Here is an 18,049-nt window from a genome sequence, read left to right as displayed (position 1 = left end):
ATGGTCAATTAGTCTTCGACAAAGCAGGAAAGAATCTCCAATGGGAAAAAGACAGGCTCTTCAACAAATCATGTTGGGAAAACTGGACAGCATCACGCATAAGAATGAAACGGGACCACCTTCTTAGGTCCTAAACAAAAATAAATTCAAAATGTAAGAAAAAGCTACACATCAGAGAGGAAACCACCAAAATCCTAGAAAACAACACGGGCAGTAACTTCTTTGCTATCATCCATAGCAGCCTGTTTCTAGATATGTCTCTGGAGGCGAGGAAACAGATGCAAAAATAAACTATTGAGACTACATCAAAATAAAAAGCTTTTGCACAGTGAAGAGAACAATCAACAAAACTAAAAGGCAACCTACTGAATGGGAGAAGATATTTGCCAAGGACGTATCTTACAGAGTTTATAAAACTTCACATCTAGAGAACAAATAATTGAATGGGCAGAAGACGTGAACAGGCATTTCTCCAAAGAAAACATCCAGATGGCCAACACACACGTGAAAAGATGCTCATCATCACTTACTATCAGAGAAATATGAATTAAAACCATGAGGAGATATCATCTCACACCTGTCAGAATGACTAAAATCAGAACCACAGATGAAACAATGGGTGTTGGCAAAGACATGGAGAAAAAGGAACCCTCGTGTACTGTTGGTGGGAATGCAAACTGGTGCAGCCACTCTGGAAAACAGTATGGTGGTCCCTCAAAAAGTTATAAATAGAACTACTCTAATGGTCCAGCAATTGCGCTACTGGGTATTTACCTAAAGAATACAAAAACACTAATTCAAAGGGATATATGCAGCCTGATGTTTATAGCGGCATTATTTACAATAGCCAAGCTATGGGAGCAGCCCAAGTCCCCCTAGACTGGTGAATGGATATATATATATATATATATATATATATATATATATCCATAAAAAAGAATGACATCTAGTCATTGACAATGGCATGGATGGAGCCAGAGAGTATAATGCTAAGCGAAAAAAGTCAGTCGGAGAAAGACAAACACCATATGATTTCACTCATATGTGGAATTTAAGAAATAAAGCAAGTAAGGAAAGGAAGAGAGAGAGAGATTAAGAAACAGACTCTTAATTATAGAGAATAAACTGATGGCTACCAGAGGGGAGGAGGTGGAGGGATGGGTTAGATAGGTGACAGGGATGAAGGAGAGCACTTGGGATGAGCACACGGCGATGCATGGAATTACTGAATCATTATATCGTACACCTGAGACTAATATAACACTGTATGGTAACTAACTGGAATTAAAATTAAAACCTCAAACACGCACACGCAAGCAACACCAGCAACAACAGCAACAAAACAAGAGGAAGTCACCTGCTCTCGAAAAGAGCCAGGGTTTCCTTGACAGGGTCTAAATCATGCTACGGGGGAACAGGGCTCCATATTTAAGGGCTTTTAATAAATAAAATGAAAAGGATGGGGCAAATCGCTTCTTTAAGGCCCAGCTAGACATAGGTACGAAGATGATAGCACTGGGCGCAAACATGTAGGTTAGATATTGTTCAATTTTCATTAAAATTAAAGGGGTGCTGTTCACCCCTTCGGCAGGCTGGAAAACCTACAGATCCCCTTCTCAGAATAATGTTTTTGAAAGCATAAAATGAAACCTAAGTTGTTATAAAGGAAAGCAGCTGAAATATAGTTCTCGAAGTCCTAAAACTCGAATTTGCGATAGGAATGAATATACGTGTATATTCTTTGCTAACTCCAGAAACACCAGGATTGGGCTGGCCTGTGTGTCTAATGACTAAAATAACTTCAAAGTTGTGATGAGTCTGCACAGCATTTTGGTATAACTTTTCACCAACTGTCATGCCGTGGGGTTCTGGTGGTTATCTGTGGTTTGTTGCCAGGAATCATAATAGAGCGAGGTGGCAAATCCCAGTAAGAAGTTAGCAAAGGCAACGGTGTGACTTTTTTCCATCCAGGTTCATGGACCGAAGGTTAAGAACGCCTTGTCTAGAGGTGTGGGAGAACCATTTTCTTACTCCAATATACTTGACAGGAATCTGGAGGCCGGGAGAAGCTTCAGAAACTCAATGACTGAAACAGAGACGCGGTTGCAATCCGCCATCTATAACGTGTATCTGAGGGAGAAAAGAATACGCGGACACAGTAAATGCAATTTCTACCATTTCTTTAATGTAGGGAAAGGTCAGAAGATTGAACAAAAGCCATTGCCATGCCAGCATCGTCAGGGGTAGTTAGACAGGAGTGACGGCCTCTCTTTATTGAAAGAATTCCTCTCTCTGCACCTTCCCTGCCCAAGGAGGGACGACATGAGCTCCCTGTTCCCATTGTCTGGAGCACTCATGGTTAAGATTTTCTCAAAAAAAGTTGTAGAGGGGAATAACACATCATATCACTCTTCTTCATTATACTTCCCCAAAGAGATTACCCTATTTGATGTAAACATGAATCCTGACCTCCATCCCGACCCCGGAAAAGCGTGAATACGGTGAGAACCCTTAAAAGAAAGGAGAAAAAAAAAACCCAATTTCTCTCATAACAGTCTGAATAATATGCATGAAATCTCAGTTCTTTTGAACAACGGAAAAATTGCTTGAATATTTAAACGCGCATTTGTTCTTGGGAAACAAAATGTTCAGCTCTAGTGGTTGCCACAGCAACTGCCTGGGCTAAAAATACAAAATCCGCCGTAAGAAGAAAAAGTATGTACCAAGCCGGGAAGGGGAGAGAAAACGGGACCTCTCCCAAAGGAAGACTATTGGCAGGGATCAACCTGCAAAGACAAGGAAGGAGGTTGATCTGGTGGAAAACGTTTTCCTGTGGGGCACGGTGCTCACGTGGAAACCTACACGACCCTCACCTTAGCGCTCTCCCTCTCTTCTGTCCCCTACAACTCCCCTTTCCAAAACACTCACATCTACTCCTGCGGGTCATCCTGGTCAACATTATAGACACAGCTAGGAGGGGGTGGAGTCCCTGCTACACCGTCACCGGAGCTGGCTGCCTTCTCATTGTTCCTGCCTCTGGTTTGGCCTGGCCCTCGGTGTTCTTCCTCCCGCGCGGAGACGGAATGAGTGGTTCGCCCTCCTGCCCCGTCCAAATGGCTTCCTCACTGTCTCAACGCACGTACCCTAGCTCTTCCGGCCTCTCAGCTTTTGCTCTTGGTGTCTCTCCATTTGGAAACGAGTGCTTCCCCCTTCGGTCTGTTTAATTCCTCAGCTCTGTCTGCCTTGTTTGAAATGACACCTCCTTCCTGCAGCTTCCTGCAGCACCCTTTGCTCTCCCCGGTCTCTCCCTTCTCTGAAATGCCGTTTCAAGAGGAGCTGGCACCACACGCCTGTTTGTGTGTGCGTTTCTGTTGTCTAGATTTCAGGCTGTGGGGAGCGAAGATCTCGTAGCAAACTTCCCCTCCGGTCCCAGTGCGGCCCAGCACCGCGGCCCCAAGCACACGTGTCGACAAAACCTGCTGTCCCACTGCTGGGGGAGGAAAAGTGAGGCCGAGTTATGGGGCAGCGTTTGCCTCTGCGGAAATCTGCAGTTCTGGGCATGGGGACGTACCTACGATCACAGTCTCTTGATGACACATGACCCCAGGGATGATTGCATGTGACTCTACACAAGGACTCCAAGCCAATGGCAAAAACCCCTCAAACCTATACAACTTGGCTGACCGCACCCCTCTCCGGCTTTGTCTAAGGTACAGCAGGGTGGAAAGGAAACGGATTTAATAATAACATTGTGTTCCAAGTGTACCTGGGGAGTTTAGATCATGATTCTACACTGCAGCAGAAGGACAAAGGATTTGGAACCAGAAGAGTGAGTCTCAGCCTCACCCAGACTCCCCACGGACAACAGGTAATAGACAATAGACGACACCTGGAAATCTATTTCCTCGTTTGAACAAAAGGGTTACAGTGCTCTCTTGCTAGGGTTACTGCGGGGATCCAATCAGATGAGGGATATGTTAAAGGGCTTTAAGAGAAAACAGCCAGTTGTGCAAGTTGTTGGTATCACCATGGGTTAACACCCTCCGACCAATAAAAATTAAAATGCATTCTTCCTAGTCTCCCAAACCTATTTTTATTCTCATTTCCTTTCATTTCAGCCTCAATTTCTAAATTCTCTTTGCCTCTCTGAAATTCCCAGGGCTAATTTTGCATGGTTGATTTTGTCGCAGGCACCATTCCAGGGAACCATGGGTCATTACTTTGCACGTCTACATCTGCCCTTCAAATAATAATGTATACGAAAGTATTTGCATAGCATCTCTCCATGTACAAAGCCCTCCCACATTCACACTCAGAGAAGAGAAGCTCCCATCCCTGCCCTCCACCTCCTGACTTTCTGGTTGAGGGAAGTAAAACTCCAGGGAGGCTGGAGCTAGAACAGAAAGGAATTGAATCCGGAAGAAGTAACCTATGAAGACGAGGACACGCTGGAAGGACACCATGCGGTAGCCCCTCCCGCCCCCTGTCCCTCGCTGCTTTGGCAGCCGAAGCTAAGGACGGTGTTTCCAGGCTGTGGGATGAGACCGCATCCAAAAGGTTGCCCAGGAACAGTGTCTGTGTCCCTGCTGAACCTCAGATGCACATCGTATGCATCATGTATGTGTTTTCCAGTGATGAGAGCTCCCACTCGGCACTGAGGAGGCCTCCGAGGGAGCGCTTGGTGCACACCCTATGGCCCATAAGGCAAACACAATACCTGGAGGAAGGATTCAGCAACCTCTTGGGGCTACTCAGCGCCTGCCTGCAAATCAGATTCCCCTGTGGTTTGCATGTCAGGCTTTGGTCCACACTATCGTCTCAGAAAAAGGAGATCACCGTACTCCACGCCTTTGCTTTTTTTGGTACCTATAGAATATACATCGTTATGTTCAATCAGCAGTCTGAAGAATTCGCTTCCAACATCCTACACAATGGCCTAAAATAGTCCAGGTTCTGTCTCCAAGAGTCTAATTCACACCTAGATCTTGAGGAGCATTCGCAGGAGCATTTCTTTATGTTAGTTCTCATAATGCCCCCAAGGATATTGGATGACTCAGAAACAAGGCCGCTAAATTCAGACCTGGTGAAAATTTTATTTTCTCGCTTGTAGTTTTACTGATTTGGTAAGGATTGTTTGAGGGCTTCCATGATGCAGAAACAACCTTGTATGGGTGACAACGTAGTAATCGGTGTTCAAATCTAGGGGATTGTTGATGGGGCAGGGGAAGGGGTTACTGTCAGAAATTAGCTATTGGGAAGACGTCAGTCCACATTTTGAGAGGTAAGCCTTAGTGTTGTAGATTTACACATGCTTGGATATGAAACTAAGTACACTTTGTCATTTACTGTGTAATTTTGAGCAAATTGTATAACCTCTCTCTGAACCTCAATTCCCGCATCTACAAAATAGGGATAATTAGAGTACCTATCTCATTGGGTTTCTATGGAAGGTTAAAAGACATCATGTGTCTAAAGCACTCAGCTCAGTGTCTGATGCATAGAAAGGACTCCGTAAGTGTCGACCAAGAAACTATTATCGTAGTCTAGTTACTTTGATTTCATCTAACTCATTCCACAAATATTTACGTGCAATGGTACAGCCACGGGGTTAAGCACTGGGCGTTAAAAGATGAGGAGTCGCTTGTTCTAGCTTCTGAGTAGCTTAGTATCTACAGCGGTCAGTGAGGAGGTTGTGGCCTAAAAAGGCAACGGCGATATTGATCAAGGAGAGCTGTCATGGTGGCAGCAGTTACCGTTGGAGAAGGGTCAAGTGAAGATAAAATAAGAAAGTTTCTTTTTCTTTTTATTAATTGGTCCAACAGATAACAGTGTGTTCAAAATAATAGCAACAATATAGTCAATTTTGTATGCTTCCATATAAGTGAAATGAACGACAGCGATGATGTAAGAGAAAAGCTGTATGTTGTTATTATAATGTCCTTGCACTACCCATGAAGTGGTAGAGTGTTATTTGAAAGTGGACCTAGATTAGTTGTAAATGTATATTGCAAAGTCTAAGGCAATCACTAAGAACAGTAAAAAAACAAAAAACAGAAAACAAAACGATAGGCTAAGAAATGAGAGAAAACGGAATCATATAAAATACTGATTTAAGGGGCGCCTGAGTGGCTCAGTCGGTTAAGCGACCGACCTCGGCTCAGGTTATGATCTCTCAGTCTGTGAGTTCAAGCCTCATGTCAGGCTCTGTGCTGGCCGCTCAGAGACTGGAGCCTGCTGCGGATTCTGTGTCTCCCTCTCTCTCTGCCCCTCCTCCACTCACTCTCTGTCTCTCTTTATCTCAAAAACAAATAAACATTAAATATATGTGTGTGTGTATATATATATATATATGCCGACTTAAAACCATGGAAGGAAAAAATGTGTGGAAGACAAAAATAGGAGCAAAGAATAGGGGCAACAAATAAAAAACACATCCATGGGCTAAATACACCACTTAAAAGACAGACCGTTGGAGACCAAAAAACAAGACTCAACTCTATATTGACTACAAGAAATTTAATTTAAATATAAAGATAAATATAGGTTAAAAGTAAATGGATGGAAGGGTGAGTGTGGCTCAGTTGGTTGGGCGTGCAACTCTTGGTTTTGGCTCAGGTCATGATTCTAGGGTTGTGGGATCGAGTGCTGTGTTGGGCTTTGAGCTGAGCGTGAAACCTGCTTAAGATCCTTTCTCTCTCTCTCTCTCTCTCTCTCTCTCCCTCTGCTCTTTCCCTTGCTTGCTTTCTCTCCCTCTCTCTCTCTCTCATATTACAAGAAAGGTTTTAAGTAAATTGATGGAGAAAGTTATACATGCTAACATCCACCACAAGAAAGCAGGAGTAGCTACATTAATATCATCAGAGCAAGGAAAGTTGTCAAGGATGAAAAAGAGCATTTCATAGTGATAAAGAACAAGATGTAATGCTCTTTAATGTGTACGTCCCAAACAACAGAGTGTCAACGTACATGAGGCAAAAGTGACAGAGCTACAAGGAAACGGAGATGAGTCCACTGTCACAGTTGGAGACTTTGTGCCCCTCTCTCAGAAATCATCAGCCAACGCACATTTTACTCAAGATCACATGAAATATTCACGAAGATACACCACAGTTTGGCTTATAAAGTGCAACCTGACAAATTTGAAACACAAGAAATCGTAGAAAATGTGCTGTGAAAGCACAATGAAATTAAAATAAAAGTTGATAAAAGAAAGATAGCTGGAACCTCCTCCGCCCCCCTCCCCATACCTGGAGATAAAGCAACATACTTCTAAATAACACATGGGTCAAAGAAAAAAAATCTCAAGAAAAATTTAAAGATCTTTTGAACTAAATGAAAATGAAAACAAGTTAATGTAACTTGTGGCACGCACCATAAGCATTGCTTAGAGGGAACTATATAGCATTGAATGCAACTATTAGAGAAGAAGAAAGATCTAAAGTTGATGATCTAAGCTTCCACCTTATGAACTAGAAAAAGAAAAGCAATTTAAATCCAAAACAGGAAGAATAGAAATAATAAAAATTAGAGCAGAAATCAATGAAATTAAAAACAAGAAATTAATGGAGAAAAACAACAAAACCGAAAGCTGTCAATAAAATAAAATAAAATAAAATAAAATAAAATAAAATAAAATAAAATTTTATCAACAAAATTGATAAGCTACTAGCCAGCTTAATTAATTTAAAAAGAGAGAGGACACATTACTAATATCAGAAATAAAAGAAATGAAAGAGAGATAGATCCTATGGAAATTCAAATGACAATAAAGAATGCTTCTATGTCCACAAACTTAATAACCTAGATGAAATGGACCAATTCCAAAAGACACAATCTGCCAAAACCCACAAAAAATGGAATAGCTAATCTGAATAATATTGAAGATGCACAAAGCTGAAACACAACACCAGAAATTGAGACACATTATAAAGGTACTCGTAATTTGTACAGTTTATTTTGAATACGATACTAATTTTAAACGTTTTACGGTGAAGGTCAGAGATTCAATCAATAATTAATTTCATTATTATTAATTATTATTTAATTATTATTAAATTAATTATTAATGTCTTAATTGGTAAAATATACCAAACAGCTTTTGGAGGGGAATAAATGGTGAGAAAGGAAAAGAGGAATGTAGGATTTTTTTTAAGGAGCAGTAGGATCAGAACTATTTACTTTTCTAGAATAGAGGATACTAAATCATAATTTTGATTCATAAATAAACATGCAGAAGAGAACATGAAAAATTTATAGGACTTGGTCTGACAGAGATAAAAGGGAACGAAATTAAATGTACCAGCCTAAGAAAGAAGGGGAAACTCTTCAACCTCTGAGAGAGGAGAAAGGAGCAGATAAGGGTAAGAAGATACAGAAATATCTTGAAATCAGGAGTGAGTTGAGACCCTCATAGTAGATGGCTGGAAAAAATTAGATTAAAAAGAGCAGGGTGCACAATGGTTTCTCAATAAACACATTGAAGTAATGAGTGAATCGTTTGCATTAGGTATGTATGAATAAATTACAAATCATTTGGTGCAAATAAGGAGCCAGTGGTAGATGAAGAAGAAATACAGACACAATACAGTACAAACTTGAGGTGTGCAGCAGAGGGTCAACTGGAGATAAATGAAAGAATTGCTAAGCATCCGGGGCCCCAGCCCAGGGCGCAGAGCAGGAACGTGCAGAGAAAACACTCTGTGCATTATTTTACTTTCTAGGACTAGAAGTGGAACACATATACAGTGACACTGTCTGAGCGGGATGTGGAGATACTCAAAGTGGAAAATAGATAGAAAGGTTTTGGGTGGGGTCCTTCAGTGTCTGGAAAAGAGTAGTTGATATAACTGATCGTTGGGTCCAAGCTTAGTAGGGATGGCAAGGGAAGAGAGAAAGAGAGAGAGAGAGAGAGATTGAAAGAAGCAAAGAGACGCAGACAGAGTCAGAGAGAGATACCAGGGGCCTGAAGGTTGTGACGAAGGCAAAGGGCACTGAGCATTTGGAAAGAAGGGCATAGGTGGGATAATAAGAAATGGTCAAAGAGGAGAATTCCAGAGTTTGAGTCTTGGAGGTAGTATGAAAAGGAATTAATCCCTATGCACAGCGCCGTGTGTCTATTCTTTGGGTGGCAAGGACACTTACAGAGAACAAGTCCAAGAGGAGAGCTGATGTGCTAAAGTCACCATGGAAAGACAAAGGCAGGAGCTGTAAGAAACCCAGGACTAGAAGGCTCCAAAACCAGCGTGTTGCCCAAAGGAGACTCTACCGAGAGAGATCCTCTGAGGTACGTTACAAAGGGATCCACAGGGAGGGGTGTGGAGAGTCTGGAGGTACTTAGGGACGAGGAGGATGGGTTGGAGGTGAAGGTACAGGAACAGGGGAGGTGTGGCGATTGCACGGGGAGAGGTTAACACCTACGATGTGTGGTACTATGTTGTGAAAACCGAAATCCACTCCTTTTCCTCCTGGGCACACGCTCGACAACATCTCCCAGCCTCCCTTGCTGTTAGGTACGGCCGTGGGACTGAGTTCTGGCCAGATGAATGTGATAGGAGTGTCCATGGCATGTCTAGAACTGACCTCGAAAGCTCTCTGACATGATACTCCACTTCTTTCTTCGTTTGACGGCCCAAAGCAGAGGATCCTGCCGTGGGGCCCCAGGAAAGGGATTGACAGACTTTTCCTTAAAGGGCAAGAGAGTAAATATTTCAAGCCTTATGGGCCAAGGGGCAAAATCATGGATATTGTACGTGTACTTTCATAGCTATTTACGACACAACCGTTTCAACAGGTAAAAACCACTCTTAGCTCATGGGCTGTGCACGACAGGCTGAAGCGGCCCACAGGCCATCATTTGCTGCCCCCTGCCCAAGGCGGTCGTGGAGACCGAGCATGGGGGGAGCTTGAGTCCCCGATTGACCGCGGAGCAGACCTGCTCCCCTGCCCACCGGCTGACTGCGCTTTCCACGGGTGGGAAAGAAGCTTCTGTTACGCGAGCCCGTTGTGCTGAGCACCCAATGTGGGCGCTCATTTCGTTACCAGGTAGCCGATCCTGACTCACAAAGAGATGAGAGGGATATGGGAGACAGGGAGGTTTTAGTGCTTGCTGTCCGACACCTTACTAAGTGTTTTACACACGCTATCACAGGTAACGTTCACAAGACAGGAGGTAGGTACTATTATCACGTGCATGTTATCAATGAAGAACATAGACGTTGGGTGAATGGACTTCCAGTCACAGGGCTACAGAGCGTGAATTTGGATTGGATCCTGAGTTACTCCAGCTCTGCTGGCTCTCGTTAGCATTCTTACTATGCTGCTCCCGGGGATGGAATGGGTCGTTGGAGAATGTACTGCATGGGGCAGAGTTCTGTTTGCTTAATTATTTATCCACTCATGCATAATTTATGACTTGTCTAGGTCCAAGAATGATGTAAGTAAGTTTTGTTAGTTAGGAGAGCATAAACAAGCTGACCCAACGTTCCAATCAGGAAACTAATATAAGGTTGTGAGCCCTGGAGAAAACGCCTCCCAGAATCTAGTTATTGCTCAAGCAAATAGACGAGCTCTTTGAGCAGCAAAATTCCAGGCCCTGAAGTCTGGCAGGCCTCCCTCAGATTCTTGCCTCTCTCGTTCTTCCCTCCGTTCTAGCAAAGCCGGTCCCCTGGTTTCAAAACCCAAAGCCATTATGTTCTTAGGTAAGTGAGGAGCTGCTAAAAATTGCCATGCAATCCACGGTAGGAACTTATAGGTGACAGACCATTGGTATAAGGACCCCCAGAATACAAATGTCTACTTCCCTGCCTCTAAGGACAGGGACAAATGGCCCCATGTATTTCGATAGCTCCAGATGTTTTCGCCGTATCATCAGGGACAGTTTAATAATTGATGTTCATAACGAAACTAGATCATTTTTAAAGATGTAAAGACATGTACAACTCCTCGAGTGTTACAAGCTACACATTTTATCAAATAGTCCATCAAATAGTATCAGTTAAAAACTCGCAGTGTGTTTTTATAAATATACTAAATGCCCGAAAAGTTCATGCATATGACACCTCTCACTCCCCCACACGTGGGGAAAGCAAGATATGATCAGAGAGAGTACATATTGCAAACTCTGAAGCTAATGTGGCGGTTGCGAAAATTTGATGAGTCGTCTGTATTTTCTGAGGAATATCGCAAACGGATAAACTTCGGGGAGGAAATATATACAAAACAAAACCTATGCCTTTATATTCTTTGATGTAGTATGTTAGCTTCCCAAAGCCAACAATCCTGACCATTCATTTCTCCCAAAATACATTTGGACTTCTGCTATCCAGACGCTTTGGGTAAATTGTGGCAAGAGGATAGTTCTTGGGGTTGCATACACTAGATAATTAGTATGTGCGGGACCAGCAGAAAGAATGAAAGACATTGATTCACAAGGCGGTATTTTATTTTATTTTTTAACATTTATTTATTTTTGAGACAGAGACAGAGCATGAACAGGGGAGGGGCAGAGAGAGAGGGAGACATAGAATCGGAAGCAGGCTCCAGGCTCTGAGCCATCTGCCCAGAGCCCGACGCGGGGCTCGAACTCACAGACCATGAGATCGTGACCTGAGCTGAAGTCGGACGCTTAACCGACTGAGCCGCCTAGGCGCCCCCAGAAGGTGGTATTTTAAATGCCTCTGTTATGTGTTCAAATCCCTGGGATATATATATATATATATATATACACACACACACACACATATATATATATATATATATATATATATACACACACACCATGAGTCAACTGCTACACTGTCCCTTGGTTTATGGTTACAATCCTAATGGGGAAGAGAAAGAATGGTCCAAAGGGTTTGCTTTTAACAAAGAGAGTTCAAAAATGAATTACTGAGAACAAAATACTAACAACATTTATTACAAAGAAACCCTCTGACAAGCAATGTCCAGGTAACGTAAAGCGAAAGCAATGAAGAGAGAATCCAGAGTGGTTTTTTGCAGCCAGTGTTAGTCGAGTCACTGCACCTCCTCAGGCCATGGTTTCCCCATCTATAAAAGGGATGGGTTTAATAGAAAAATCTCTATGGTCCCTTCCAGCTCTGTCATGCTAAATGTTCTCTATTGCTCCCTGACATCACTAGAGTCTTGAAAACTCGAAAAGAAATATTCTTTGGTTGGTAACCACGTAGAAGATTGTGAGTTCTAGAATAAATCTAATATCTCTCTTTTATTTAATTTATAGATCTTGGATCTTCTCATCTCTATCAACTGAGTCATCAAATCTTTGAGTCTAAGAAATCTTCATTATTATCCAATCCCCTATTTACTGAGATGAGGAGCCTTGGGGTTTGGGAATTTGCCCGAGGTCACACTAGAGGGCACGGTCAAGACTAACCAGGTTTCCTGACCACCAATCCTCTGTTCGATGTCCTGTGATACTCCCTCCTTACCATAGGCTGGAGACAGGGTCTACATTTAAATTAGGAAATGTCAGAGCTTCTGGAGTTTGAGAAGCAAGAGAGCCAATTTATTTATGACGAAGCAGAAATTCTTTGAAAAAAAATTAATAAAACATTGTTTAAGAGGTTACGTGCCTCCAGGGATGAGGATCTGGCCTCCTTTGCCAACACAGAACTCCATGAAAACGAAGTCTTATGTGTGAATGTATTTTTGTTGACATTTCTCCATTGAGATTGGGGGGGGCGGGGCGCGAACTGAATTAGATCAAACGAGAACTGACCTCAGCTGACCCAAAACTTTTGCCCAAGGCACAAAACAAAGCCCCAACCAAACTCTAGTCTCGGTTCAGAAAAAGGGCAGGAAAGGGGAGGGCGGCTGAGGATAGTGATTGAGAAATGAAAACATTCGTATGTCCTCCCCTTCCTGACCAGAAGACTCACGGCCAAATTGTCACAAGAAAGGCTGTTTATACAGACATCCAGCCCAGATAAAACAAAAGTAGGAGTCAACTCATCGGATTTTTGACTGGCTTCCCCGAGAAAGAATAGTTAAGTGAATCTTCTGGACTTCTGGCTTCTTAAATAAACACGTTTCTCCTCAGTCTCCTCCTGTGTCTTGAAGTGAAAAGGGTTTGTACCTCTTTGGCAGGAAGGCAGGGTCTGAAAAACTTATTTAAGGTTCAAGTGGACCAAAGGTTACAAGCAGGGGCCACACAAAGCTGAGGACAGCTCCCCTGTAGACCTGCCCTCTTAGGTCCGCTGAGACAGAGGCTGAAAGCAGACTAACATCTACAAGATCAGAGTCAGAATATAAACTTGATCCCGGGAACTATGGACAGACCTTGACATTCCCTGATAGCAACCCAGGAAAGATTAAGATTAATTTATGATGGTGAACCCCTAAGCGGTTATGAAAAATTGGTTTTGTATTTTATTTTATTTAAAAAAAATTTTTTTTAATGTTTATTTATTTTTGAGACAGAGAGAGACAGAGCATGAAGGGGGGAGGGGCAGAGAGAGAAGGAGACACAGAATCGGAAGCAGGCGCCAGGCTCTGAGCCATCAGCCCAGAGCCTGATGCGGGGCTCGAACTCACGGACCGCAAGATCGTGACCCGAGCTGAAGTCGGACGCTTAACCGACTGTGCCACCCAGGCGCCCCAGTTTTGTATTTTAAATGTATGCCATAAAACTCATAATCTCTGCCCCCCGTCATTACCCTGAGATAGCAGCAGGGACAGAAGTTTGGGTTAAATGGACAGAAGTTTGGGTTAAATGGATTGATGTTTTGATCTCCTGGGCCACATGTCAGGTTTCGTATGGATTTTGCGATTCCCATTTGACAGGCAAAAATAAAGGATTGGGGCCCTGCCTGTGTAGGTGCAGCAGCCATCAAAGTGACTTGAGCTAATCCGCTCAAAATACAGTTCGCTGCGGAGTGAACTGAAAATGTGGCCCCAGCCAGGGGGGAGAAAAGCAACCAGTAAGTCCCAGGCACCCAGGCCTCCCTGCCCACTGTGAAGGCTAGTCTCTGTGGGGATACCTTGCATTTGGGGAGAGGGAAAATAAACATTGGAAGTCCTGGCTTGGAAGAAAGGGATAAGGGACTGCAGACATCTGGAGAAAGGCGCAGAGAAAAGCTACTTCAGTTATCAGTATATGTGGAGTGTGAATGTGGGCGAGGGATTGGGCATTGCAGGCAAATAAAAGGGTGACTATGACTTGGCCCTGCCCTTAAGAAGGTGCCGGTCCGGCGGCCCAGAGATAACAAATGATAGTGAGGCCCGAACCCTGAGAGCAGCCAGATTTGCCCTCTGCAGAAACATGGAATCCAAGGGAGGGCTGAGACTCACTCACCCTTTGAACTTCACCTTTCTGTCTTCGTGGGGAAAAGGGAACTGGTGGGACAGACGATTTTTATATGGCACCTGCTCAGTTCCAGGCAGGCATTGGGCAAGTGACGTGGGAAGAAGGGCAAACTTTTTTTGAGTTTTCTGTATTCGGGGTCTCACTTGGTCATTAAGGCACACCTCAAAGGGAAGGGTTGTTATGTCAATTTTATTGAGTCTCAGAGAGTTCAATAAGTCCTCACAGCTAGGTTTTTTTTTTTAATTTTTTTTTAATGTTTATGCTATTTTTGAAGCAGAGAGAGAGAGAGAGACAGAGCATGAATGGAGGAGGGGTGGAGAGAGAGGGAGACACAGAATCCGAAGCAGGCTCCAGGCTCCGAGCTGTCAGCCCAGAGCCCGACGCAGGGCTCAAACTCACGGAACCATGAGATCATGACCTGAGCCGAAGTCGGACACTCAACCGACCCAGCCACCCAGGTTCTCCAGCTAATTTTAAGCAACATGTATTATCTCAGCACTAAGCCTTTACATACATAGACTCACTTCCCTCCTTGAAGCACATGGTACTCAAGGACTCATTTTATAGGAAATAAAACAGAAGCATGGGGGGAGGGACGGGGGGAGACGGATGAGCTAGGTGCTCTGGTAAATGGTACACCTAGGATACGAGTTCAGACAGTCTGGCCCTCAACTCTATAACCATGCATTGGCAAGGCCAACCTGAGATACTAACGTGAGTCTGTCTGATTCCAAAGCCTGTTTTGCATACGCAGCACATTTCTGTCTATGTAAAAGATATGTGTGTTTCATTAGAGTGACTTTGGTTTAAAATAAGAAATAATTGTCTAACAAACAGAACGGCTCCCAAAGGAAATAGATCGTAAGTAGTGAGCCTCCCGCCACAGAATGTGTTGAGGCAGAGTCTAGATACTCAAAGACACTGTGAAAGGAAGCCAAGCATTACAACAGGGGGGGGTCAGGGGATTAAACTAAATGACTCTAAAGTCATCTGTCACCCACGAGTCCAGAATAATAGCCCTTAGTAAGACGTAAGTTGGATCTTTTTCCGTATGGTTTTCAACCAGCCAACTTGGAATCTTTGTAATTTCAAAATAACACCCTAAAACGATGTGAAAATTCTTTCCTAAACACTTATAGCATTATTTCTGTAACAAGTCTCATAGCAGGGGCTGGCCTCGTGGGAAAGCAGGAGGCTTCTGTACTGAATTGGAAAGCGTCTACTTCTCTAACCTCAGCCCTGGCGCCTAGACGTGATCATCACTGTTGCCTCCTGCCCCCTCCTCCCTTGGCCTTGACCGTTCTTCCTAATCGAATCCAAACTGTGTTCAGATGTTGAGTCACCAGTTATTTCAGGGGACCCCAAAGCCATAAGAGGTTAAGTCTTGACTGGTTGGAGTCAAACACGGTAACTCCATTACCTTTGGAAAGTGATTAGTTTAGGTGTGGGCATATGGCGTGCTGTTGGCTGAAGAGACGTAAGGGAATCTGTTGGTGAGGCTCTGGGAAGCTTTTTCCCACTCCTAAAAAGGGACACAAGTTTAATAGTTTCCTTTTCTGCCTCTGGATGTTGTCACCTACAATGAAAGAACCATCTGGTAGCATCAGGGAAGCCAGCCTAAGGACAAGCCAAATTGCTACAGATGACAGAATAGAAAGATGGATGGATACTGGGTCCTTGATGACGTCACTGAGCCAGCAAGTGACGGAACAGCTTTGGAACTTCTCCATCTCTGGGCTTCTCCTTAATAGAGAAAATAAACAGCCAGTTTTTACTTGTTGTGTGTGTGTGTGTGTGTGTGTGTGTGCCATTTGTCTTTTTAAAAAAATTTTTTTAATGTTTATTGATTTTTGACAGAGAGAGAGACAGAGCACGAGCGGGGGAGGAGCAGAGAGAGAGAGGGAGACGCCAAATCCAAAACAGGCTCCAGGCTCTGAGCTGTCAGCACAGAGCCCGACGCGGGGCTCGAACTCACAAACCGTGAGATCATGACCTGAGCCAAAGCCAGACGCTCAACCGACCGAGCCACCCAGACTCCCCCAACCCACCCTTTTTTTTTTTTTTTAACTCTCAGCTGAAAGCATCCTGATAAATTGAACTACCATATAATTATTTCTCTGGGAAAGGTATGAAGTAAAAAATTAACAGTAAAAATAATAAAATCATTTTCATTATTATTACTAAGCATCATGAAAAGCATACATTTGGGAACAAGATAGATCTAAATTTAAAACGCAGCTCTTTATGTTTCCAGCTTGGTGATCTTGGGAAAATTAGTTAACTTCTCTGCTATTGACACCTCATATTTTTAATTTTTATTTTATTTTTTTATTTTTTTATTTTCGAGAAAGAGAGGAGCATGAGCTCCTCAGGGGGAGGGAGAGAGAGAAAGAGAATCGTAAGCAGCCTCCACGCTCAGCGCAGAGCCTGGCGCAGGACTAGATCCCACGACCCTGGGATCATGACCTGAGCTGAAATCAAGAGTCGGACTCTCAATGGACTGAGCCACCCAGGCACCCCGACACCTCATATTTTAAGGCAAGGTACGTAACATGATTTTTGTCGTATGAAATGTGATCACGTATAGAAAGCGTCTGAAAACAGTAATTGGTGGCTCTATCGATCTCAACTTTGTCATCTATAAAATTGGGATAATAAAACTTAGCTCATATGATATGCATGAGGATTAAAAGAGACAATGAATATATATCATCGGCACTTTATACATGATTATAATAGTCTTCTGGGGGGCAGAGGATGGGGTGATGAAATTACTCATGCAACCTGATGAGGGGCTGGGAGACCTTGCGGGGCCTCTGTTGTTAGGAGTCGTACACACGGGAGGGGACCTGGAGACAGCCTTTACCTTCTTCAGTATTTGTCCAGGGACTAGCTCTCCTTCGAACTAGAAAGCGGGAAGCAAAATTCGTATTATAGAGTCATCAAAACTAATAGGCTGGATGGACCATTAAAAAAGCACTTCTTCGGGGCGCCTGGGTGGCGCAGTCGGTTAAGCGTCCGACTTCAGCCAGGTCACGATCTCGCGGTCCGGGAGTTCGAGCCCCGCGTCGGGCTCTGGGCTGATGGCTCAGAGCCTGGAGCCTGTTTCCGATTCTGTGTCTCCCTCTCTCTCTGCCCCTCCCCCGTTCATGCTCTGTCTCTCTCTGTCCCAAAAATAAATAAACGTTGAAAAAAAAAAAAAAAAGCACTTCTTCGATAGATCTGAGTGGTTCTTCCCTTGCTTCCGTCTCCCTCCCTCTCTCTCTCTCTCACTCTCTTTCTCTCTCTCTCTCTCATTAAATACTTCACACACACACACACACACACACATGCACACACTATATACCCACTTTTACTATGTACTTAGACATGCAGCAACTGTCAGGAGCTCTGAAGAACTTCTTCAAAGGTTTTTATACCAGTTCCACTAAAAGAAAAAAAAATTAAGACTGATTATCGTAACTTTGGTCTCAGGCCAGGGCCAAGCAGGCTTTTCTCCAAAGAATGCTGGCACTTGTGACCCTACTGATGAATTCCAGGAACGATATCAACCTAGGAGTTCTACTTTCTACGAAGCAGGCTATGTGGTGACTTTGAAAAGGCACTTTATTTATCAGGGTCGTCATTTCCTTGCCTATAAAACAAGAGAGATCGCATTAAGTCCCTTCTCTGAACTCAGAATCACCACTAGGCCCCCCTTTGTAACCAACCAATCCTATTTGTCGT

The sequence above is a fragment of the Puma concolor genome, chromosome E4 (genome assembly GCF_028749965.1).
Source record: "Puma concolor isolate L17-30 chromosome E4, mPumCon1.1.hap2, whole genome shotgun sequence".
Classification (NCBI taxonomy): domain Eukaryota; kingdom Metazoa; phylum Chordata; class Mammalia; order Carnivora; family Felidae; genus Puma; species Puma concolor.
This window is presented reverse-complemented; position numbering follows the sequence as displayed.